The 25,239-nt window shown below is 33.9% G+C and overlaps 1 long non-coding RNA gene across 1 annotated transcript in view; it reads right to left on the bottom strand.

Moving 5' to 3' along the window:
• Positions 1–24,375: 24,375 nt before the first annotated feature.
• The window catches only part of LOC143235128 (uncharacterized), a 93,803-nt gene continuing 92,939 nt past the window's right edge, over positions 24,376–25,239 (bottom strand). The window contains exon 3 of the long non-coding RNA XR_013018932.1: positions 24,376–24,529. This is a non-coding gene — a long non-coding RNA (uncharacterized LOC143235128). The remainder of the gene's footprint in view (positions 24,530–25,239) is intronic.

Raw genomic sequence — 25,239 nt, 5'->3', positions numbered from 1 at the left:
TAATATGTAGCGTAAAATATCTTACATATTCCACATTCACTATTTAAAGGAAAACAAAAATAATACATTATTTCTACCTAAATAACTAAAATACATTGCTGAAATAACAATTATTTAATCAAAACTAAAATATATAGAAAGTAAATTTCTAAAAATAACAAAATGCTGTACATATATTAAATGGAACGATTTTAATGAAGACTACATGATATTTGGTGTTGGTTAAAGTTGTTTGATGTAGATGGTTTCTTTAAGTATGAATTCCAGATCAGTATCATCCCTACAAAGAATATTTATATTTTATCGTTCGTGTCCTGTTTCTTCACTATGTTAGCGTATAAACGAAAACCATGTGTCACCGAACATTTCTGTGTGTTTTCATGAACAATCCCGTATTTTATTAGTTCTTACTACTAGATGGCGTTCGGCTTTCTCAGTACGTCAGGCCATGCAGTTTTCTTGGGTGAAAATATGGACAAGCCCTGAACAAAGATAAATTTGGATGTCTTTAGTCAGAAGAATTCCCTTCTGTATGATATGGGGTTAAACTTAATCTGGAACTAAAACATAATTTGTGAGTTATAAAAAGTGGTTACTTATCACCATATTGATCTGTATTTTTTATCCTATTATTAACTTAACTGTTTTTTTTATCCAACACCAACTTGTAAGCACCTTTCACATGTTGAGTGCACACCCACATATCATATTTTAAACTTTAAGTAAAACATAATTATAAATGTATACTAACAGTTTTATTCATAAATACTTTAGACTTTATAATTATGAATCATTCATTCAGTGTATGTCAAGAATTAAAACCAATCCAGACTTTCATGTTTGTTTAAATGTGAACGAGCTTCTCCAGTAGACAACCTACCTATTGATTTTTGACTCCAAATCCTATGATTGTAGTTGTTAACTAATTATCATTTCTTCACATACTAATTACTCATGTCTTGTTTTTCGTACAATTTTCTTAGTGGTTTACTTACTGCAATCTTTTTATCTTACCTTTTTATGATATTACAGAATTTGACCTGAACAACGACCACGACTTGTGAGTAACTTTCAGATGTAGAGTGCACACGTTTATATTAAATATTAAACTGTAAGCAAGAAATAATTCTAAGTCTGTATGAACAGTTTTACTCAGAAATACTTTGTAATTTATAATTTTGTGACATCCATTGAGTGTTAAGTCACAAAGAAAAAAAATCAATCCAGATTGGACAGAGAACGTTATCTACTACGTTTTATACAACATACTGTGAACCGTGGTGTCCGTTCATCTCTCTCCTGTTTATGTTGAGAATGAAAAGCTACACCAACGTGTTATGAATTAATAACACTGATTCATACATCAACATGTGACGTAACGGTATGTTATTGTTGAGTGGTTCTTAACATGACTGAAATACTCAATCATTACTTCTTGTAGTTGTTGGTATAAGGAATATAGGTTCAGAAAGTTTGATTAATAACAACAAAATATACCAATCATTCAAATTAATATAGAATTTTGTCTAATGAACAATTAATTTTATGTTTAAGGACATTAAAGTCATTTGTTGAAACACTACACGCAAAGAGATAAAGAGAACTTTAAAACGGATTGTTTGAAAAATTCTGTTTCGTATTCTATCTGAGATGTTTACCAACTTTAGGTTCCAGTTACATACACATAATTTGAACACATTTAATCCTAGCATTTCGTTACCATTATATAACAAATACTATGCTTCATATATTTTAATATAATTTATTCTCCATATGGTACAGCACTTATTGTACAGAGTTACAACGTTAAAATCATGGTTTAAATTATTCTCAGTTAACAGATAGCCAGATATGGCTTTACTACAGAAATAACACACACATAATATAATTTAATTTTATTTAATGTTATACTTGGAAAAATGTTTATTTCACAATATATTTTTCAACAAATTATTGACTAATATTTTTATTCAGACTTTTTGTACTCGATATAAAGTTAATAGTCGTGATTATATTTAAATATTGATTTCAGATATTATTACATTATTATTTGTCATGTAAAATGTTGAGTTTTGTTTACATAGTTGTATTCATAGTTAATGGTTTGTTTTGATTTACAGAATTCTACCAAATATACTGCAGCATAATTATCTGAGATAACTTGAAATTACTGGTTCAAGTGTTAATGGAAACTATAAGAAGAAACGAAGGAGAAAAGATATTTCTGTTTGTCTGCCACATTAATTGGTTGAATTCAGAGTATTAGAAATGTTTGATTGGCAGACACAAACTTTATTTTGGAAGGACAATGTAATAAGATTCGCAAAATGTTTTGTTAGGCATCGTTTTGAAAAATATTTAAAACTATACACTCATAGAAGATTATACCAGATTATTGTACATAGTCTAAAATATCTAGTTTCATACTATTTTCGATAGAATATCTTTTTGTTCTCACATAACAGCTATTATTGTTCAGTGCAGCCTTCCATTTTTGGTTCCACTAGCCTTGAAATTCTCATCTACCGCACGTTTCAACTTGGTTCATCTGCGTTGTAGCATGTAAATAAACAAGCACAACGCTTCACTGAAACATACTCTACTATCAAAGCTGGAAGCTGGCTTCCTATTTACTGTAGAACACAATCTTCAAAGTTGACAGAAAAGAAGTACCAGAAGTGTGAGGAGAGTAAAGTATCAATGGGAAATATATTTTCAGTGTAAGAAAACATCAACTTTGACACGATATCTTACCTAAAATAACAGGAATCACATTGAGAAGCTCATATTGACTTGGTGGAGGAACCTAGATGAGCAGTCCTCGGAAAGTGTCCACAAGATGCCCTCGGAGTGTGACTTCTCTTCTTGGAGGAACGCACTTGTGGGATAACGTGTAAATAACTAGGTACACTCTTTTTCCTATCTTGAAAGTACGGGTCACGACGCTGGGTGTAAAATGACATTTTTAACTGTAGATATCCGGGCTGATCCACCTTCTTTCCCATGTTGGGGGGAGGGACATCTTAGCAGATACAGCACATATAAATTTGTCCATCTTTTTTTTTCCCATGGTAGAGTGGGGAACATCTTAGTAAACACAATACATATAAATTAGTCCACCTTCTTTCCCATGGTAGAGTGGGGAGCATCATAGTAAGCACAATACATATAAATTAGTCCACCTTCTTTCTCATGGTAGAGTGGGGAACATCTCAGTAAACACAATACATATAATCAGTGTTGTCGAGAAACCCACTTGTAGAGAAATATATATGGTGTGGTGTTTGTCAGTGCAGTTTTTACATAGTATAGACCTCAGTTTTGTGCCTGGTTTTTGAATAAATTTGGTATTAACTGGAATGTCGTATTTTGTTACTAGTTTTTGCCAAATGTTGGTTATTTGTTTGCTGATGTCAGGAATATATGGTATACAGCAGTATATGGTTTCGTGATTTTTTGATTCGTGAGATGTGTTTACTTTAGTTGGTTGATTTTGCTTTCTGTCTAGGTGTTTGCGTATAATATTTTCTACGGTTTGTGGAGGAAACTTATTGATGTTGATGAAGTATTGTTTTATTTTGTCTGATTCATCGTTAATTTTATCTGGTGAGCATCGGTGTTTGGCTGTGTTTATTTGGTTTTTTAGTATGTTGAGTTTTATTTTGTTTCATGTGCTGAGTCCCAAGGAATGTATAGTCCAGTATGGGTGATTTTTCGGTGGATTTCTGTTTTGAATTGTGTGTCGGTTCTTGTAATTTTGAGGTTAAGAAATGATATTTGATTGCTTTCTTCCTGTCTATACTATGTAAAAACTACACTGACAAACACCACAAAAACGTTATTTATAAAATACAATGTGATAACTGCCACGACTTCTATATTGGAGAAGCAATTAGAAAAATGGAAACCAGATTAAAAGAACATAAAAAGTCACCTTCACTCGTTTTCGAACACTCCAAGTCAAATAAACACAACATAACCATAGAAAACACACAAATACTAAATAAAGAAACAAACATAAACAAACGCAAAATTAAAGAAGCCTTACTTATACAACAACGTAAACCCAAAATAAACCAATATAGAGGAACGCCTTTATACCTATATTAAATGTAATAAAATAAAATTACATTATATATTCAAACATCTAACACCGCCCACTACATTCCGACACCCAGTTATACAACCCCTTTCAAAGATGTGGTCAGCTTTCGGTCAGTTACCTCTTTCTTCATGAACCTGACGATGACACAAGAAGGTCGAAACGTTGTTCGCTCTTCTATGTAAAATATTTTCTCAACCCAAACGAGCCGTTTTGCATATATATTACAATTCATATAAATTAGTCCACCTTCTTTCCATGGTAGAGTGGGAGCATCTTAGTAAACACAATACATATAAATTAGTCCACCTTCTTTCCCATGGTAGAGTGGGGAGCATCTTAGTAAACACAATACATATAAATTAGTCCACCTTCTTTCCCATGGTAGAGTGGGGAGCATCTTAGTAAACACAATACATATAAATTAGTTTACCTTCTTTCCCATGGTAGAGAAGGGGGAGCATCTTAGTAAACACAATACATATAAATTAGTCCACCTTCTTTCCCATGGTAGAGTGGGGAGCATCTTAGTAAACACAATACATATAAATTAGTCCACCTTCTTTCCCATGTAGAGTGGGGAGTATCTTAGTAAACACAATACATATAAATTAGTCCACCTTCTTTCCCATGTAGAGTGGGGAGTATCTTAGTAAACACAATACATATAAATTAGTCCACCTTCTTTCCCATGGTAGAGAAGGGGGAGCATCTTAGTAAACACAATACATATAAATTAGTCCACCTTCTTTCCCATGGTAGAGTGGGGAGCATCTTAGTAAACACAATACATATAGATTGGTCCACCTTCTTTCCCATGTAGAGTGGGGAGTATCTTAGTAAACACAATACATATAAATTAGTCCACCTTCTTTCCCATGTAGAGTGGGGAGTATCTTAGTAAACACAATACATATAAATTAGTCCACCTTCTTTCCCATGTAGAGTGGGGAGTATCTTAGTAAACACAATACATAGAAATTAGTCCACCTTCTTTCCAATGATAGAGTGGGGAGCATCTTAGTAAACACAATATATATAAATTAGTCCACCTTCTTTCCCATGATTGGGTGTGGAGCATTCTTCTCAACGCGATACATCTAAACGGGTTCACCTCTTTTCCTATGATAGGGTGGGAAACATCCGAGCTAAAACATTACATCTAAAGTGGTCCACCCTCTTTCCCATGATTGGGTGGGGGGCATCCTAGCCAACACAATACATCTAAACTGGTCCACCTCCTTTCCATACCAGATCTCCAAAGAACCAGCCTGCAGGAGATTGTATGAATGGAGTTTCTCGGCCGACTAGTATATTCATTAGCTGCTATAGCTCCTTCTGAAACAAGATAAACCTTTTAACACAGTTAAGATGTCTTCTCTGTTCGTTTGCCTTAGAGATTTTTGTCTTTAAACAATTGCCATCTTGGCTCATGAGATTTCTCATAGTTCAGCATGTGTCTTCCAACAATCTTAGAAAAACTAACTTCCTATTTTCTCGTTCTCTCTGTGGTATTTAAAATTTGTTTTGTAGATTTACTAGTTTTTAATAACAGAGATTTGCTTTGTTTCTCGAATTACATTTTTTTCTATTTATTAACGTAGAAGTCCATATCACTATTTCTCTATCCTTTGTGAGAGAAGAATGTTTACACATAAGTGAAATTTCAACAGTGGCGAGGAGATGAAAGTTACGTATTGATGACGTGACAGCCACTTTTCATATATTAGTGAACACCATTATGTAGCCTGCAACTTCATTCACATCTATTTGACACTCTTTCATCCCTTCGATGTCAATAGGAAATTCAGCAGAAGGTCAGCTTGTTTGTTTACGTTCATCTACTTCTAAGGCTATGTGAACTTCCCACTGAGGACAGTATTCGACCATCTTCTCATTATGTGGGCTTAATTTCTCATGTATATTCCATTCCAGGTCTTTTTCCTTCTTTCACAATCCCGTTTGTATAAATCTAATCCTGATGTATTATTTGTTTTTCATCAGTTACTTACATCTGCATACATACTGATTTCTTTTTACACCAACTACATTTCCAGGACTATATGTCTGGTCCTCGTAGTCTTACTGATTCACTGATTAAGAATTATAGTTATTTTTACATGCACTATCTAGATTCAGAAACTGTGGTATAAATTTTGAATTTTTGGAAAGCTGACCCATTTATTCAGTTCAACTACCCAGTACACAATTACCCTGTCTTTTCCTGAACCTTCTTTGTTTGCCTCCTTGCACTTTACGTCTTCATTTCATGTCAGAAGTACTTCATAGAGATGCTGTTCCCTTTGGAATGATTCTTGTTCCATTCTGTTTTCTGCTGTGGCTTGTTCTATACAATGTTTCTTCCTCTGGTCCCACATGTCAAATAACGGATGGATTATAACCATTCTTACACATAGGATTTCTCTCCAGTTCTTGTCTCTCTAACGATCAGTTCTAAACCTGTTCAATTTCACCCACTTTGAAATCTATTCTGTTTTCTTTAGGTGTGAAGAAATTTACCAATCATCTTACAAGGTTTTACTTGATGTCCTTAAAAAGACACGAAGGTATTTAGTTATTAATCTGTGCAAAGTTTTCATTTAGAAAAGTTCCATTCACTTCGTTGGATCATTATTCCATATTAAGGTCTATATTACAAACGCCTTTCTTCCTATTCCCATCACAGAGTTCTCTAGATGCTTGCTTTTCTTCATCCACTGATGTTATAATTTATTGTTTCAAACACTACATTGTGTCCTATAATTTCAGTCACGTGGTCAAAGCGTGTACTCTACATCTTCGTTGACTTGGTCTGTAGTTTCGTTATTACATGCAAGATAGCCTTCTGTTTTCATACTCATGGAAAGAGTCCTCCAGTCATATCTTTGATGGTAGAAACCCGTTTTAGATGAATTGATAAAATGTTCAAATCCTTACTCACTCCAACCCAATACTTTATCCTCTTGAACCAACCATTTTCACTGTTTCCTATTGTGCTCGAGAAACTCGTTGTGGCTAGATAATCTATTACCGCTGTTTTGGTTCCTTCACTTTGAATCGTACCAAACCCACACCTCTCAGAAATGTTATGTTTACTGGTTGTGATACATCATTGAACAACAATCTCATCTTAAACATGTGTACCAGCATAAGCAATTCTTACACATCAGTGTACCCGACCTCTGTTCTGTTCATTGGACATGTTTGTATTCCTTACCACTGCTAGTGAATTGTTTGATTAATTCTGATAAATTCGTGGTGATTTTTTACATCAATTATAGAGCAGGTATCAGATCTTTAATTCCTTTTTAAAACACTCGACCATCATGATCCGGCATCCATCCAATGGATTTGCTGTATAGATTCTCATGTATTTGAAGCGATTAATTTGAAAACAGATCATTTGTATCATGATCTGCCTATCAAATAGCCGCTTCACTCACAAGTTTTCTGATGCGTATGTGTTCATTTGGGTAATTACGACTTATTTTTTCTTTAATAATGAAATTTCATGAGTGGAGCAGTATAGAGGGAGCTATTAAACAATAACATCATTATCCATTAATAAGAATCACGTGAGTTCAGATTGAAGTTGCCTAAAAACTAGTGTCATGCAGATACTCAAGGCAGATGTTCACAGAAGATATAATCTCTGTGTGAAATGGTAAGCGTCTAATGGAAACACATTTTCATGTAAGAAAATGTTAACTTTTTCCAAAACCAGATGTCTTCTGAACTAACCAGTTGGAGATAATAAAATGGGGGTTCCATTCTTCTTCTCTACATTTGACACAATAGTTTTATGATCTGTTAAAATTTTTCCTTCCTTTTTTTTACTTTAACGTTTTTCATGCTGTTTATTACTGTTTATTTTGTACAGTTATTAAGTAATTGTAGTTTCAAAATTCACTTCATTTAAACACGAATCTTAAATTTCGTGTTACTGTTCATACACTTTTCACCTGGGATATTTTTCAACACATTTCTCAATCGGTCTGAATTTTCTTTCTTTTCGTTTAGATTGATGCAGTCTTAATCTGTCTACTAGTGAAGTAATTTCTTTACTGGAGGTAATAGCTGTAATGGAAGTCCTTATGCCTTTGAGTCGCACTCACTTTCACATCTGTTACTGAGTATAACAGAATCAATGGAACCTTGTATCCATCACTCAATACCTATAAGATCCTACAGTGTGTTCTTTCAATACCCAAGTGTTCTGATAGTTATCTAATCAGTGAAATACTCAACCTCTGTACACATTTACCACCCATCTCAGAAAGAACAGTCATAACTTTTTTGGTCTCCAATACCACATCGTTTTGCTTAGATAGTAAATTAATTCTATTTCACTCAGTCCACACCTGCATCTGTCCTTTTGATAACACATTTATGTTCAGCTCAAACTTAATTTCCAGTCCTTATCGTTCACAAAATACCCCCTCTAAGTACTTCCCCTTAAATATCACTCATTCATCAAAAGTACTGGACCAACCAAATAGTATTAGTTGGTTAAGACACCCCTGTCATATCTTTTTCAAAAGGTTGATTCCAAGGTGGTCTGGTATAGAAAGGAGACAGACTGGTCTAGATGCACTGTGTTGGCTAGGCCATGGGAAAGGTGGACCAACCATCATATCTACAATTAAGGATGCCATCCTCTTTTTTGACACCCAGTTTAGTGAAACGTACTGTCAACGTGGGCGAAGACTGTATCTGGTTATGAGCGTTGTCCCACATGTGTTTTCCTCTGGGTTGGGATGTTGCACTCCAATAGAGATGCATTTGGACACTTTCCGAAGGGTGCTCATCACTGTTTCCTCAACCAAGTCAGTGTGAGTTTAGGTAAGATATCGACTCACACTTCTGGTACTTCTTTTCTGGGAAGCGGCTGCGACAGTAGAAGTAGTCACGTTCCTGTTGAAACCTTGGATAGGTGGAACTAGTGTCGGCAGAAACTGAACAGTAAAGCCATCTTATGAGAAGTGGTATCTATCGGAAATATATTTACGGTGTATTAGAAATATTAAGTTTTCATAAATTCACAATCAACGTACAATAACTTTTTTTTAAAGAAATATAGACACTACAGATGAAAAGCAAAGCTGAAAATTGACATTACCAAAACTGTATTCAAATTTTATGTGTGTAATCTAGTGTATATATAAATAACTATAGATAAACGTATTTATTGGTCCTTCTGTTTGTAATTTCAAAAGTAGAATTATTTGGTTTTCTTTATACAAAATACTTACCGTCATAACTTATCAGTATGTTTAACCTGTAAAGGCAGATCACAGATATAATGACACATTTAAATGATATAACAGTAATATCTGATTCTATGTAGTCCAAAACATCAATTATGGTAAAGATATTGTTGAAACATGTTATTCAGAAGAGATTCAAAGAGACTATATCCACATGTTCAGATTATTTATTGATACGAATAATTTAAATCATGTATATGTTTTGCAACAAAATTTTATCAAAACTGTTGGTGTGTTGTATTAATAAAATTATAAAAACAAGAATTAAAGTCTGAATTATTTAAACAGTGAACAGACAGTTTGTTTGACATATTTTTATTGCATTGGTTCTTGACCAACATGAGGAATGCCTTTACATTTGTTAATTTCAATACGAGTATGTACTGAAAATACAAAGTACAAACTAATTTACATTTTATCGTATCTTTTTATAGTGCTACTATTATTAGATAGGCTTGTTTAAAAGATTCTAACAAACAAGTTTTTAAATCTTCATAACATGTTCGATCCTACCTGATTTATTCAATACTAAATTATTATTTAACAGAAACTGATCAAGAAAGCATTTCTATATTTACTGAAATATTAAAATTGTTCGTGTATGATGATTTAATACATTTTATATTTTTTTAGTAGGATGCACAGGGTTCAGAATGTTATATTAAAATAATTTTGAATAACCAAATCAACATCTTGAATATAAGGTTCCAATGGCACAGTACCAACATTATTTGTAATTTAGTTGTAACTTAGACTTTGTCACATTTGGGAAAGTATGTGACGGTCATGAAAAATAATCATGTACATGGATTGTGAAGATATGTTCACATGAAGGACTTTTCAAGATGGAGATAATCCTTAAACTTGAATTAAGAAACAAGGCAACATTTTCAACAACTTTCACTAACACTATCTTATTGGTATAACTTAATTAACACTATATTAGTCCTGTAGGGCCAGATGAGTAGTCGCTTGACTCCCAATTTGAGGGTGACGGGTTCGAATCCATATCCCACCAAACATGCTTGTTCTTTCAGCCAAGTGACGATCAATCCCACTATTCATGACTAGCTGAAGAGTTGGCAGCTTTTTACTGCTAAATTAGGAACGGCTAGCGGAGATAACCCTCGTGTAACTTTGAGAACTTCTATTCCAACCTTGCAACAATAACCGCAGACTAATTTAAAATTATATATTCAAACATCTAACACCACCCTCTGCATTCCGACACTCAGTCACACAACCCCTTCCAAACATGTGGTCAGTTACCTCTTTCTTTGTGAACTTGACGATGACCGAAGATGGTCGAAACGTTGTTCGCTCTTCTATGTAAAATATTTTCTCAACCCAAACGAGCCGTTTTTTACATATATATTTCTCTACAAGTGGGTTTTCTCGACATCAATGGTACTGAAAAATTATATGAACACCTAACAGCTCTATTCAACTTATCATTTTCAGCATCACTGTTTCTGGGAAGGCAGCAGTAATTTTAATGTTCTAGAAAGAAGGAAAGCCAGCAAATAAACCAAACAGTTACCGCCTGATTAGTCTAAGTGGCTGCATAGGAAAAATATTAGAAAGAATAATTAGTAACCGACTATTTATATACTTAGAAGTAAATTTAAAATTACTCGAAATTCAAAACGTATTTAGAAAATATAGACAAACTACAGACTACCTAATCAGATTAACTGAAACAATTACAGACAGCTTTAACAAAAACGAATGTACTTTAGCTTGCTTTGTCGACATTGAGAAAGCATTCGACACGGTCTGGCATAACGGATTACGTCATCGGTTAACGGAAATGGATTTATTCCAGGGAATTATTCACTGGCTATCTAACTTTCTGGAACAATAGAACGTGTAAAGTAGATGTGAATGGGGCCCACATCTTTTCAGGTAAAAATAAAGGCACCTGATAATATAATAAAAATCTACAAAACATACATTAGACCTATAACAGAATACACATTACGTTCAAAGATTTGGCTTGTTTGTTTCTGAATTTCGCGCAAAGCTAGTGGTCCCTAAGTTAACCAGCCGTGGGGGGTGTATAATGTGACGGTCAATCCCACTATTCGTTGGTAAAAGAGTAGCCCAAGAGTTGGCGGTGGGTGGTGATGACTAGCTGCCTTCCCTCTAGTCTTACACTGCTAAATCAGGGACGGCTAGCATAGGTAGCCCTCGAGTAGCTATGTGCGAAATTCCAAAACAAATAAATAAACCCTAAGTTATCAGTATAAGACTGTAGGAAGTCAACTAGTCATCATCACCCACCCATGTTCTTGGGCTACTATATTATACCGTATAGTTTTCACTTTAAACAGAATTTATACACTGGTCTGAAGGTCAACATAACAAACTACAAACACTGAATATCTACAATCACCTAGTGTATGACTTCTCTGAATTCTAATTCATTTCTATTCAAATGAATACTTCACTGTAAATTAATGAACTAATTGTTTAACTGTATGTATATCGATGTACCTAAATATATCTTAGTGTAGTTTACTGAAACTTAACTTTATGTTCCCTCCAGCTAACACCTAAATTAAAACATTGAAAACATAATTTAAAATCATGTATGTTTGTATGAAATAACTTTTAAAACTCTGTTTATTTTATGGTTTTCTATAAAAATCAAGAAAAGTTGAGCTGTTATGTTTGTTCGATTTCAGCTTCGATTCAAGTTGTTTTCTTCGATTTCAATTTTCCAGTTCAATTCAGTTTTGATTTTAATTCCAGTTTTTGAAATTTTTTAAAATGGTTATTACTTTCTACTGCACCATTGTGCACTCTTTTTGTAACTTGTGACCTTATTATACATTACATTCACACCTTTTTGAAAGAAGATATCTTTCTCATCTCCATGTATAAGTTTTTATAGTTAACCTTTATAAATTCCACACTTAGTAACATTATCTATTTTTCCTTCTACTCTCCTGTTTCTTTTCTCTTTCTGAAGGATGAAGCACCGAGTTTGTCTCCTCCTATTCATTATCATTTTGCTTCTGTTCAGTTACAATCTTTTAATACACATTAAGACAAGTTTAAACTCTTTAGTAATGCCATTTTAGAGTACTCGAGTTTTCATTGCTTTTTTTTACAGCCAATCTAAACATCTTTTCCAACTGATGTACTGGATGCCATCTGCTTTTCACATTTCCAAGTTACTTGAAGTTCAACTTTAGGATTCATTGCACACAATTTGACGTTAAGTTTGATCAAATGATTTACGGCTTGTTCCTGTTCTGCTTCACATATCAAAACACTAAATCTATGATCTAGATATAACGATGCCAGTATTACTTCATTTTAAGAAGTTTTTCCTAACTTTCATTAATTCTGTGATGTTGTGAGCCAGCAGACGTTTGATTATGGATATTTCACTTTTACAAACAAGCCACACTTTATAGAAGTCTCCAGGAGTTAAATTTTCTTCTTGTAACTGTACTGTAGCTTTTTAGCCGGTTCTAATACGAGTTTAATTTATTGTAATTTATTTCAGGATTGAAGAGAATGTTTTCAATTATTTCAATAAACGGTGGAAGTTCCAAGTTCCACTAAACGTGAGATCACATCACATGTTGAGCACTAAACAAGTTCCACTAAACGTGAGATCACATCACATGTAAAAGCACCAAGTTCCACTAAACCACTAAACGTGAGATCACATCAGATGTTGAACACCAAGTTCCACTAAACATGAGATCACATCAGATGTTGAGCACCAAGTTCCACTAGACATGAGATCACATCAGATGTTGAGCACCAAGTTTTACTAAATGGGAGACCACATCACATGTTGAGCACCAAGTTCCACTAAACGTGAGATCACATCATATGTTGAGCACCATCGCATCTCCCGTCCACAATAAGCATATGATATTTCTTTGTCTTTGAAATATTCTTCATAGCTGGAGTTCGCAGCTTTTACGCCTGAGAAATAGTAATTGCACACAGTTCTTTTACTGCAAGTTGGAAAGTGTAAGCAGCACATTTAACAGAAATAACAGTCTAGTTTAATATAGTTCACTTATATCACTTTCATCACTAACAGTCTAATTTCCTTCATCGGAATTAATTCCACAACTTTAACTATATTTCTAACATTATCAGTAGTAATAGAATACACTCAAGTTATGTTTCGATATTTATAACTATTTCAATGATGTTTTTTTTTACCAGAATGTATATAAGTTTGTAACAGCTAACGTTTTATTTGAAGAAAGTCGCTATCAATGACTTAGACATTAATGGCTAGCACAGACCTATCAAGACAAGATGAGATGTTATTTTCAATGAAAACATCTGTTTTGCAGCTCTTCACTTATTTGCTTTACAATTTCTATAGCTTTTATCATATAAATCTACTATTGTGTCAAGAACATTTGTAATTGATCACTTTGAAAACACACTCTCCTCTACTGTAGGAAAAGGTCTCAAATTTAGAGTCACCAACTCTAACATAGCATTATGAAACCTTTTATGTCCATTGCAATATTTATCGTTGAAAAACAACTCGTGAATAGTTTTCTACGCTTGGTGTCGCTGTGGTCTTGAGTCTTCTCATATTGCAGTGGTGTTTTAGTTTGTTTTAGCAGTTTTCCATTGTCAGCAAACTGTGATGCAAAACCTAAATTTAGGTCTGACAGAGGCATATTACTCACATGCATGATAAATAATATAGGGCTAACAACCCCTCCCTGCGAGACTCCTGCTTCAGGTGAAAAGGACCCCTATTCACCTCTACTTTGCACATTCGGTTGTCCAGAGAGTTGGACAGCCAGAGAATAATTTCCTGGGATAAAGCAATTTCCTGTAACCTACGTCGTAATCCATTATGCCACACTGTGAAACGCTTTCTCAATATCGAGAAAGCAAGCTACAGTGCATTCATTTTATTAAAACTGTCAGTAATTGATTCTGTAAGTCGAATCAGGTGGTCTGTAGTTTGGCGGTTTTCGAAATCCGTTTTGAATTTCGGGTAATTTTGAAATTTCTTCTAAGTATACGGAAAGACGATTACAAATTATCCTCTCTAATATTTTGCCGATACAACTGGTTAGACTAATTGGGCGGTAGTTGTTCGGTTTATTCGCTGGCTTTCCTTCTTTCTGGAACATTAATATTATTGCTTCCTTCCAAGAAGGCCCGGCATGGCCAAGCGTGTTGAGGCGTGCGACTCGTAATCTGAGGGTCGCGCGCATCGAAAACATGCTCGCCCTTTCAGCCGTGGGGCGTTATAATGTGACGGTCAATCCCACTATTCGTTGGTAAAAGAGTAGCCCAAGAGTTGGCGGTGGGTGGTGATGACTAGCTGCCTTCCCTCTAGTCTTACACTACTAAATTAGGGACGGCTAGCACAGATAGCCCTCAGCTTTGTGCGAAATTCAAAAAAGCAAACAAATTTCTTACGGGAAAAATTGATTCGGTTAATGAACTGCCTTCTGGAACGGATTAATTTCGAGAACCGAGTTGCCATTGTATTTGTAAATACTTATCTGTTGTCGTTTATAGTTAAAACAATGGTTTAAACAATGTATTACGTAATATTTTAAAAGTAATGCTTTTTTTCACAGTGTCTGTGAACATTTTCTGAAGGTGACGTCATCAAATTGTAAGAAGCGAAAGTGTGTAGATGAAAACAGAAATTTTAAGCCAGAGTGGGCGGAATATTTTACATTCACCGTTAAAGGAGGTAAATCTTTATATATTACCTGCAACGTGTTACTCAGTCATTACAAAGCCAGTAACTTGAAACAACATTATGAAACAAATCACAAAAACGTATCGTCTGATTATCCACCTAAATCATAATTACAGATAAAACAAGTTAACTGTGTTAAAATCATCAATAAATAGCCAGCAGACACTGTTTACAATGTTCAGTAAGGAAGTTGATACAACGACTGAAGCTAGTTCTGTTATATCATGGAATATTTCTCGTACTAAACGCCCATATTATCATGGTGAATTTGTTAACAAGAATATCGCTGAAGTTACTGCAGTGTCACTTTCAAATAACACAAAACTTCAGTGATTAACAGCACAACCAGTAGCTTCACGCCACACTAAAGAGAGACGTATCTCCCAGATCAGCACTGAAGTCGCACGCAAAATGATTTAAAGAATTCTCTTGCATTCAGCTTAGCCCTTGACGAATCTACAGACATACAAGGCAACTCACAACTGGCGGTATTTATTCGTTATGTTTCCTCTGATGTAACTGTGAAAGAAATGTTGGACTTTCTGGCACCAAAAAAAAACAACTCGTGGTGTTGACATTAAATATGCGTTTGACAGAACAAATACTGATATTCCACTGGGTAAACTCGTCAGTGTGCAACAGATGTAGCACCTGCAATGGTGGGGAAAAATGAAGGATTAATTGCACTTATGAAAAGTGATCCCAGCTTTACAGAGTTTCTCCTTGTTCACTGTATTATTCATTGTGAACATCTGGCAGCCAGGTACTTCAAGCTTGATTTCTAACCAATACAAACTGAGAAAGACAACAATAAAATGTAAGCATAATATTATTGAATATTTGCATATAGTAACTAAGGAGACGAAATCTTAAAGCAAGAATCGAACTGTGCGAAGAAAGAACTAAATTTTATATTCAAAAGTTTCTCACCTTGCATTTCATGGGTACTTCGACCAGTAGAATTTGTAGGTATAACGTTTTATAATAATAATAATAATAATAATAAATTTATTAAGCAATAAATTAGACACAAAAAATCAAATATCAATATAAAACCATCAACAAAGAGTTAACTCGTCCTGTGATGGTTAAACACATAATAAAGTAAAATCAAAACTTACAAAATCAATATAAAGTTCCCAGAATATTATCATCAGTATTTAAGATCCATTGTTTTAAGTATTTCTTTTGATTAACACGATTAATAGAAGATCTTATACTATAAGGAATAAAATTATGAATACGAGGTGCCAAATAAAGATATTGATGAAGTGTAACTGTTTTACGTGGTGTGGGTACATTAATTGGAAAAAAAGATTGAAGTCGTGTAAAATATGAAGTGACTTTAAAAGGCCTGTTAAAAGAAACATGCAATGTAGATAAAGCTAAAAAATATAAATAAAGTTTATCATATGAAAGAGGGGAGTTAAATTTACTGAAATCGGTATCAAGCCTATGAGTAAAAATAAGAGAGAAAACACTTTTTTGCAACTTGTGAATAGGAATTAAAAAAGTCTTATATGTGCCACCCCAAATTGAAATACAATATTGTAAGAAAGATTGAAAGAGAGCATAATATACACTTAACAAAATATGATAAGGAGCACAATGACTATATTCAAAAATTAGCACAGAACTATATTTTAATTTATTAACTAAAGAATTAATATGAAATTGCCAATTTAATTTTCGATCTAAAATAATTCCTAAATATTTAACAGAGGAAACTTGAGTCAATTTGGGACACTTACAATTAGGGTAAGTATAACAATCACTAGAATGATAAAAAATAGAAGGAAAAGCTGGAATGACACCATAAAGGTTAAACTGAAGAAGAAAAGATTTAGATATATTTAAGGATAAGCCATTACAGAAAAGCCAATTTTTAATTTTATTAAGATCACTAGAAATAATGGCTTCATTAATTAGATTTGGCTTACTATAAACAACAGCAATATCATCGGCATAGGCTTGGATATCTCCAAAAAACTGTTGGTAAAGAATATCATTTATATAAATGAGAAATAATAAAGGGCCCAGAACAGAACAGAATTGTATAAATATTTTAATTGTATATTCTCATAAGTTCTTTGTATGAATATGAATTAAATTCTTGTAGTAAGAAACAAAAATTAGACAACTAGTAAGTAACATTTACATCACTATATAACCTGTGTGAAGCTAAGCAATTAGGGTTAGCAAACTTTGGGCTGGTTTACATTATGTCATACTGAAAACAAAAGTGAAAGTGAATATTTTATAAGAAAAAAGATTCCATTTTACAGCAAGTACTACGGGCGAAAAGTGTTCAGATTGTACTGATATAGACTATTTTTTATCAATTAAATGTGGTATCATTTGTTGAAAAAATACTTTTTAAGAAAAACTCCATTCCTTAAAACTATATAAATTATACCATTAAAGATATAATAACATTTTCAGGTTCAAGTCCAGTGAAAGGTCGAATACTTTTACAGAGTTAAATCTTATGTTTCCTACAACACTTACAAAAGAAATTTCGAAAGGTAATAAAATTGTAATTAAAATGTGTAAAAATATTAATTATATGGTTCAAAGTTTCGCCGGTTCAGTAAACACTGTAGGACACTGGTTCCCAACCAGATAACATATTTTTTGTAGGCCATGTAGGGTTTATGCAACTTTTAGTTTGTTGTAATATTTTTTTCTTTTCCAAATGTTTCGTTTTTGTTTACATATCATTAAAAACTAGTTATAAAAATTTTTTTGGCCACCTTCACCTTTATTCTTAACTAAATAATCACTGTGAGGTCTGCGAGAACATATTAAAATTTTTTAGAGGTGCGGTTTATAAAAAAGGTTGGGAACCACTGCTGTAGGATCTGAAGTCGCAGGTGTTTCAGTGCTACTGCTCATCCATTTTATGTATGTCGAATTTCGCAGCATATGTGTATGAAAGTGTTATTTGTGCACTTGCTCATAAAATTTACTGTTATCTTGTTTTAAAGTTGTCAAGTTTTGAATGCGGTGTTAAATTTATCTTAGTTTAAACAATAACACAAATGCAGTAGGCCTACCAACGTATTTGCCTACAAAACTACACTACTTCGGCTAGCGTACATTACTGTATAATGTATACATGCATATTACTATTTATTCATTAATGTTTACATTTTGTTGTATTTCTTAAAACATAGAAAGTAAATGAGAAATACGTTAATTTCAAGGGCTCCATGAATTATAGTTTAACACTCCTACGAAAATTGGGGCCTAATAGGCCCCAGAGCAACTTGAAAGGTTATTAATATTAGGCTAATAATTTTGTATTTAAATGAAATTGCCATTAACTGACCCTATCCCTTTATATTTTAGGAGCAACTTGAAAGGTTATTAATATTAGGCTAATAATTTTGTATTTAAATGAAATTGCCATTAACTGACCCTATCCCTTTATATTTTAAGGAGCAATAATATTTTGACTTTTCAGACATTTGCGAAATAATATTTAAAATTTTTTTAAAACATCCACTAAGGGTATTTTGGGGCCTATTAGGCCCCAGATCGAAAAACATAAAAATGACTTTATTTATTTCCTGAATAATTCTAGAACAGGCCTGGGCAACCGAAAAAAGCAAATTATAGTAAAAATATATTAATTTTACAACTTCTTTTCAAAAGATGGATATTTAGAATAATAACTCTACTTGTAAAAATATATTAATTTTACAACTTCTTTTCAAAAGATGGATATTTAGAATAATAACTCTACTCCAACAATAATTTTAGACGGTCCTGATTATTGCCTAGTTTGCCCACGCCTGTTCTAGAACATTCTAGAAACTTTACAGAAGTATTTAGAATAATCTAGAATATTCTTGAAGCTTCTAGAATATTCTAAAAGAATCCACAAATCCTATATATACAGGAGCTGAAATCTTCAAACCGTGTCAAAATGATATCTTTTGATAAGCTGTACATTTACTGACAAAACCATCCGACGATGAAAGTGAACATGATAATTTCGAAGACTACTCTGAAAGTTGTGATGATGATCCTTCTGAAGCCGAAAATGATGAACAAATCGCTCCGTACCCTTCTGAAAGTGAAGAAAGTAATCAAGAAGATTTTACTACGATGCCAGTGAACGAACTTTTGTCCAAAGATAAGAATTTTAGTTATTCAACAACACCTTCAAGGATCAACAGGAGAACCGCAGCTCTCAATATATTCAATGGGAACCCAGGCATTACAAGGCAAGCTGCTCCAAGAGTCTCTACACCATTTGAAACATTCAAAATTTTCATTTCTGATAATATGATGGAACAGATCATTCACTCAACAAACACCGTCATGAAAGAACCAATTTTGAAGAAGACCTCTGGAAATGGATCGCAGCTAATCTTTTCCTTGGAATAAGCAAATCCAAAATGCATCGATAGACGAAATGTTTTCAACCGAATTCGGTTTGCCATTTTGCGAAAACTGATTACACAAGACAAATTCAAAAAAATGAGCTCAAAATCAGATTTGACATCCACTCTCAAAGAAATAGAGAAATCAAAGATGCCGCCATCTCTGGAGTCTGGAATTTTTTCATTGAAAATTGCAAAAACAGTTACAACCCAAGCGAATACCTGACAGTGGATGAACAACTATGTAACGGAAATCAAGAACCTTCCTGCCTCCTGAAATAAATGCAAAATCTAGAGAGTTATCACCAAAGTTTTTCTACCATGACGACATCACTCTTCTCAGGCACTCAGACAAACCAGGAAAATATGTGATACTACTGAGTTCTCAGCATCAGTCTGGTGAAGTAGAAGAGAATGGAAAGCCCGAAATCGTCAATCTTTACAATGCAACGAAGGCAGGTGTCGACCCTCTCGATCAACTGGTGAGATATTATACAAGAAAGAGGCGATCAAAGCGCTGGTCAGTCTGCATATTCTATAACATTCTAGATCTTGCTGCGTACAATGCTTTCGTTCTATACTCGACAAAACATCCAGAATTTCTTCGTCAACATAAATCAAGAGCCAGAAGAGAATTTATACGGCAATTGGTGCTTGAAATCAAAGAAATTTACTGCAAAGATAATGACAAAACAACCTCATGTGAACCGCCTGCAAAGAGGGCAAAAAGAGGACGATGCCATTTGTGCGGCAGATCAAAAGATAGACAGTCGAAAATTGTTTGCTCAAATTGTAAAAAAAAAATGTTTGTCAGAGCCATTTTAAAGTTGTTTGTAATGATTGTTGCTAAATCACTAAGTTTCTATTGGAAAAATATATGGGGCCTGATAGGCCCCAAAATCACTTTAGTGGATGTAAATATTTTTTTCCTAGGAGTGTTAAAAAACCACGAGTATCACCCAATCTTACACTTTGTTTTTATCACTGTTAGTAAACGTGTATATCTTTAAACTTTAAATGCTTGTTTCTTAGCAGAATCTATTTGTTTACTTTAATATAATCTTAAAATATTTGTGGTTCTCTCTATTTTTATATTTTATATAATACACGCATATAGTGAATATAAATAAATATATATAAAGGTTAAAGTCGTATGTACAGAATAAATCTACAGACGATAAAAAACTTGTCACATTTAAGATCTACACCGAAAAATCATCATACACGTGATCGCGAAAAAAACCTTTTATTTATAATCTAGGCACAATTTCTTTATTAGATTTAAAGGATAAAATTTCGTTTTCATCACTCAACTTTGAATATCTTCTGAGTTTTCCCATTGCTACCGCTCACTTATCAGTTTTATTTTTGCATCATTTCCTTCTCTTTGGCGTACGTCATTTCATAACAACAATTGATTCAAGAGTATAGTTACACTTGAAACCAATACAAACTGTGAAGAAAGGCAACAATAAAGTTAAACCACAAAATTACTGAATATTTGCATATAGTAACTATGGAGACCAGACATTAAAATAAAAGCCGACTTTGAGAAGAAATAACAAAATTTTATAGCAAAACATTACCAACCTCACATTCCACGGATATTTCGACCAGTACAATTTGTTGGTTTAAAGTTTTGTATGAATACTTTTATTGTATATTTACATAAGATGATTCTAAAAATCTCAATCAACTTCTTGAAATAAGAAGCAAAAGTCAGACAAGTAACATTCACTTTACTCTGCAACCTTAACAAGTACTGGGCTGTTTTCGACAATGTCGTACTGAAAAATTTAGAAAAATTGGTCATTTTTTAAGATAAAAATACTATTTTTACAGTAATTAATGCAGTGGAAAACTGTTCTCATTGTGCGAAGCAAACATTATTTTTGGTCTATTAAGTGTGTTATCGTTTATTTAAAAATTAACAGTTTTTAACTCCTTTCCTTAAAACTATATTTAGATATTACATCAATAAAGATATAATAAAATCTTCAGATTTAGTTCTTGTGAAAGTCGGGTTCTTGTTATGAGGACAGTACTTTAAAATTCTGTTCTTTGATAAATATAGGTTTGTCGTACGTATCGTAGTTATTTTTATAATTGTCTGAATTTAGAATACCAAAGTGGGAATTTTATAGATTGTTTTGTGTGGTGCCATTTAGTAGATAGTGAAACAATGTATTTGTTGTTTCGGTTACATAGATACAAATATGCACGCCATGTCCTTTAGATAATAGTTAAATTAGAAAATATAACGTAATTAATACTTTATATTGGATTTACTAAAATATATATTTTTTAGTATAAGATAATGCTGCTTTTTGTTTTGTTTTGAATTAAGCACAAAGCTACACAATGGGCTATCTGTGCTCTGCCCACCACGGATATCGAAACCGGATTTTAGCGTGTAAGTCCGCAGACATACCGCTGAGCCACTGGGGCCAAAGGAGAGCATATTTGGTGTGACGTGGATTCGAACCCGCGACCCTCGGATTACGAGTCGAATGCCTTAACCACCTAGCCATGCCAGGCCAATAATTAATGGGCTATCTGTGCTCTGCCCACCACGAGTATTGAAACCCAGATTTTAGCGTGTAAATCAGCATACATACCGCTGAGCCACTGGGGGTCGATAATTCTGCAATGGTTAATAGATAGCCTGTACCATGTTGCTGTATTATTAATATACTGTGCTTTTAGTTCGTGATTTTAGTAAATTTAGGATAATTATATCTATATAACCCACAATAGCGACTTAATAAACTGTGATGGTTTACTTGGTGTCGTCTCATTATCAGTCAAATGTCTACGATATTTTTCTTTCTAAGTTCTCTAAGGTATCTTTGAAATGTTTCGTTACGTTCGATGATAATGAATTAATAGGTATTAATAAGGATTTTAAATGTGCTTTTGTTGTAAAGAATAACCACCATTTTGATCAAGTAATTATTTTAGTTAAGAATAACAATGTTATTGTCGGACGATGTAACATAAATATTTTTATTTAACGACAGTTCTTTTAAAATATTTCTTCAGGGCTTAAACGGTAAGAACGAACATTAGGGATAAAATCACAAGAGGTAGAAAAGGCAAAGTTCTTTATCTTCGTCATAAAAATGTTACTCAATCGATAAAGAGTTATTTTATCTTTCATAAGAAGGTCCTTCAGGTGTCTGTATTGTGATTTGAAAGTGTAAACCAAATTAGGTACGTAGAGTCTACGTGGTGGAAGAGAGAACTGAAGACCTTTAGCTAGCACTGATTTACACTGATTATTTATGTTATAATTACACAGGTTAACAATCTGGTCGTCAGAATGAAGCTAGGAATGAATGTTGTTAGTCAGCCAATTCATCCTCAAATTTTGGACATGTTCGCACTGAACAATTTGTCTTCGTTCCATTGGTTCCACTTGTTTAGTACAATGGTGTAATCAACACTGGTATCAACGATTCTAAGGTTAGTACAGCACACTTTGAACTTTTTCAGTGAAATTTATGTTCTGTTGATGTTTTGTTTGAAATTCTTGATCCAACTCCACAAAACATGCTCACCCTTTATGATATGTGTGGGGGGAGGGAGAACATTGTTAGGGTCAGTCTCACTATTCGTTTGTGAAAGAGTGGTTAGTGGATGGTGATGACTAGGTACCTCTATTCTTTCACTGCTAAATTTCGGACGACTAGCGTAGATAGCCCTCGTGTAGCTTCAGCCCAATGTAAAGCAAAGCAATAGTCTCTTCAGACAAATCTGATAATCTAACGACTTTTGAACATTTCGGTTTGGTTCTTTAAAGTGTAGAAACTTTGGATTCACGTTTCGAACAATGTTTCTGAACGAAAGCAAATTTCAAGGTTGATGATTAATAGTACAACTATATTGAAGATGAAGAAATAGATTCATACAACAGAAGGGAACAGAGATAAAGTTTTCAATATTTTACAGATTCAGTATTTAAAGCAAAAAAATCTTGATGACGAGAAACCTACTTCAGATAAAAATGTTTATCAGAATGTCTGGTATGGGTATTAACACATGTATTGTGTACCAGAATGTCTGGTATGGGTACTAACACATGTATTGTGTATCACAATGGCTGCTATGCGTACTAACACTTTTAATGAGGAGAGAAAAACGATTCGACCTTCCTAGGTCATCCTCAGGTTAAGAAAGAGAGAGTTTGCAAGTGGCCGTTGTCGGACACATGTCTTAGGGACGAGGGTATAAACGTATACGGGAGTAACAGATACGGAATGTTATTCAACCATTGGTGTAATAGAACGTGGTTATTTTACTGTCAAAACAAGGGTAAACTGCTATCTGCAGTGTCGTGTATAGAAACAACATAAACCACGATAAGGTCTTCCCCCAATTTTAGTTAACCCATAGCTAGCAGAAAAGCCTAATTTAGACACTGAACTGCCCTCGCGGGCAGACTGAAATTTTTACTTGGGGCACTCAACCCTGTGACTAAGCATCGGGAATGCATTGTTTGTACTTACAAGACATGCTAGACAGATCACAGCCAAAAGTAGCTTGCTTGATCGATGTTCACAGGTGTCCGCGACACACGCTTCAAAACCACAGTCGATATATTTGTCTGTCCATTCTGTCTTTGTTAATTTGTTATGTTGTTTAATAGTATTACATACAAAGTAAGTTTTACTTTGCAGGTAACATGTTTACCAAACAAATGAAGACAACATGTACTACTCAGTGCACCTCTTTATTGAATCACTAAATGTCAGCACAAATATATATTATGTGTACTGAAAGTTTGCCAAATTTCATACAGATACACAAGTCGTATCGATACAGTCCTCTCGAGTTCTTCATGGTAAGTACTCGTATGTTACTCTTTACCAACACATTTTAATATTTAGTGTTTGAATTAATTAAATACAGAAACAGACAAGGAAAGCTATTCAACGATTGATGAAACAAAACATGCTTATTTTACTGTCAAAACAAGGGCAAACTGCTCTCTGCAGTGTCGTGTATGGAAGCGTCATTAACCACGAGAAGGTCTCCGCCCCTGGTACATCTGTAAAACATACATACCGTGTTGATTTATTTACTGATACCGCTCAACAACGTGCATGCCTGGTTCACTAAATTACCCTGTACAACTGAACAACACAGATACCTGGTTCACTAAATTACCATGTACAACTGAACAACACAGATACCTGGTTCACTAAATTACCCTGTACAACTGAACAACATAAATACCTGGTTCACTAAATTACCCTGTACAACTGAACAACATAGATACCTGGTTCACTAAATTACCCTGTACAACTTAACAACGTAGATACCTGGTTCACTAAATTACCCTGTACAACTGAACAACGTAGATACGTGGTTCACTAAATTACCCTCTACAACTGAAGAACATAGATACCTGGTTCACTAAATTACTCTGTACAACTGAACAACGTAGATACCTGGTTCACTAAATGACTCTGTACAACTGAACAACGTAGATACCTGGTTCACTAAATTACCCTGTACAACTGAACAACATAGATACGTGGTTCACTAAATTACCCTGTACAACAGAACAACAGAGATACCTGTTTCACTAAATTACCTTGTACAACTGAACAACATAAATACCTGGTTCACTAAATTACCCTGTACAACTGAACAACATAGATACCTGGTTCACTAAATTACCCTGTACAACTTAACAACGTAGATACCTGGTTCACTAAATTACTCTGTACAACTGAACAACGTAGATACCTGGTT

Source organism: Tachypleus tridentatus, chromosome 2, assembly GCF_004210375.1.
Source record: "Tachypleus tridentatus isolate NWPU-2018 chromosome 2, ASM421037v1, whole genome shotgun sequence".
Lineage (NCBI taxonomy): Eukaryota > Metazoa > Arthropoda > Merostomata > Xiphosura > Limulidae > Tachypleus > Tachypleus tridentatus.
The sequence above is the reverse complement of the archived record's forward strand: the minus strand, read 5'-3'. Positions and strand labels throughout refer to the sequence as shown.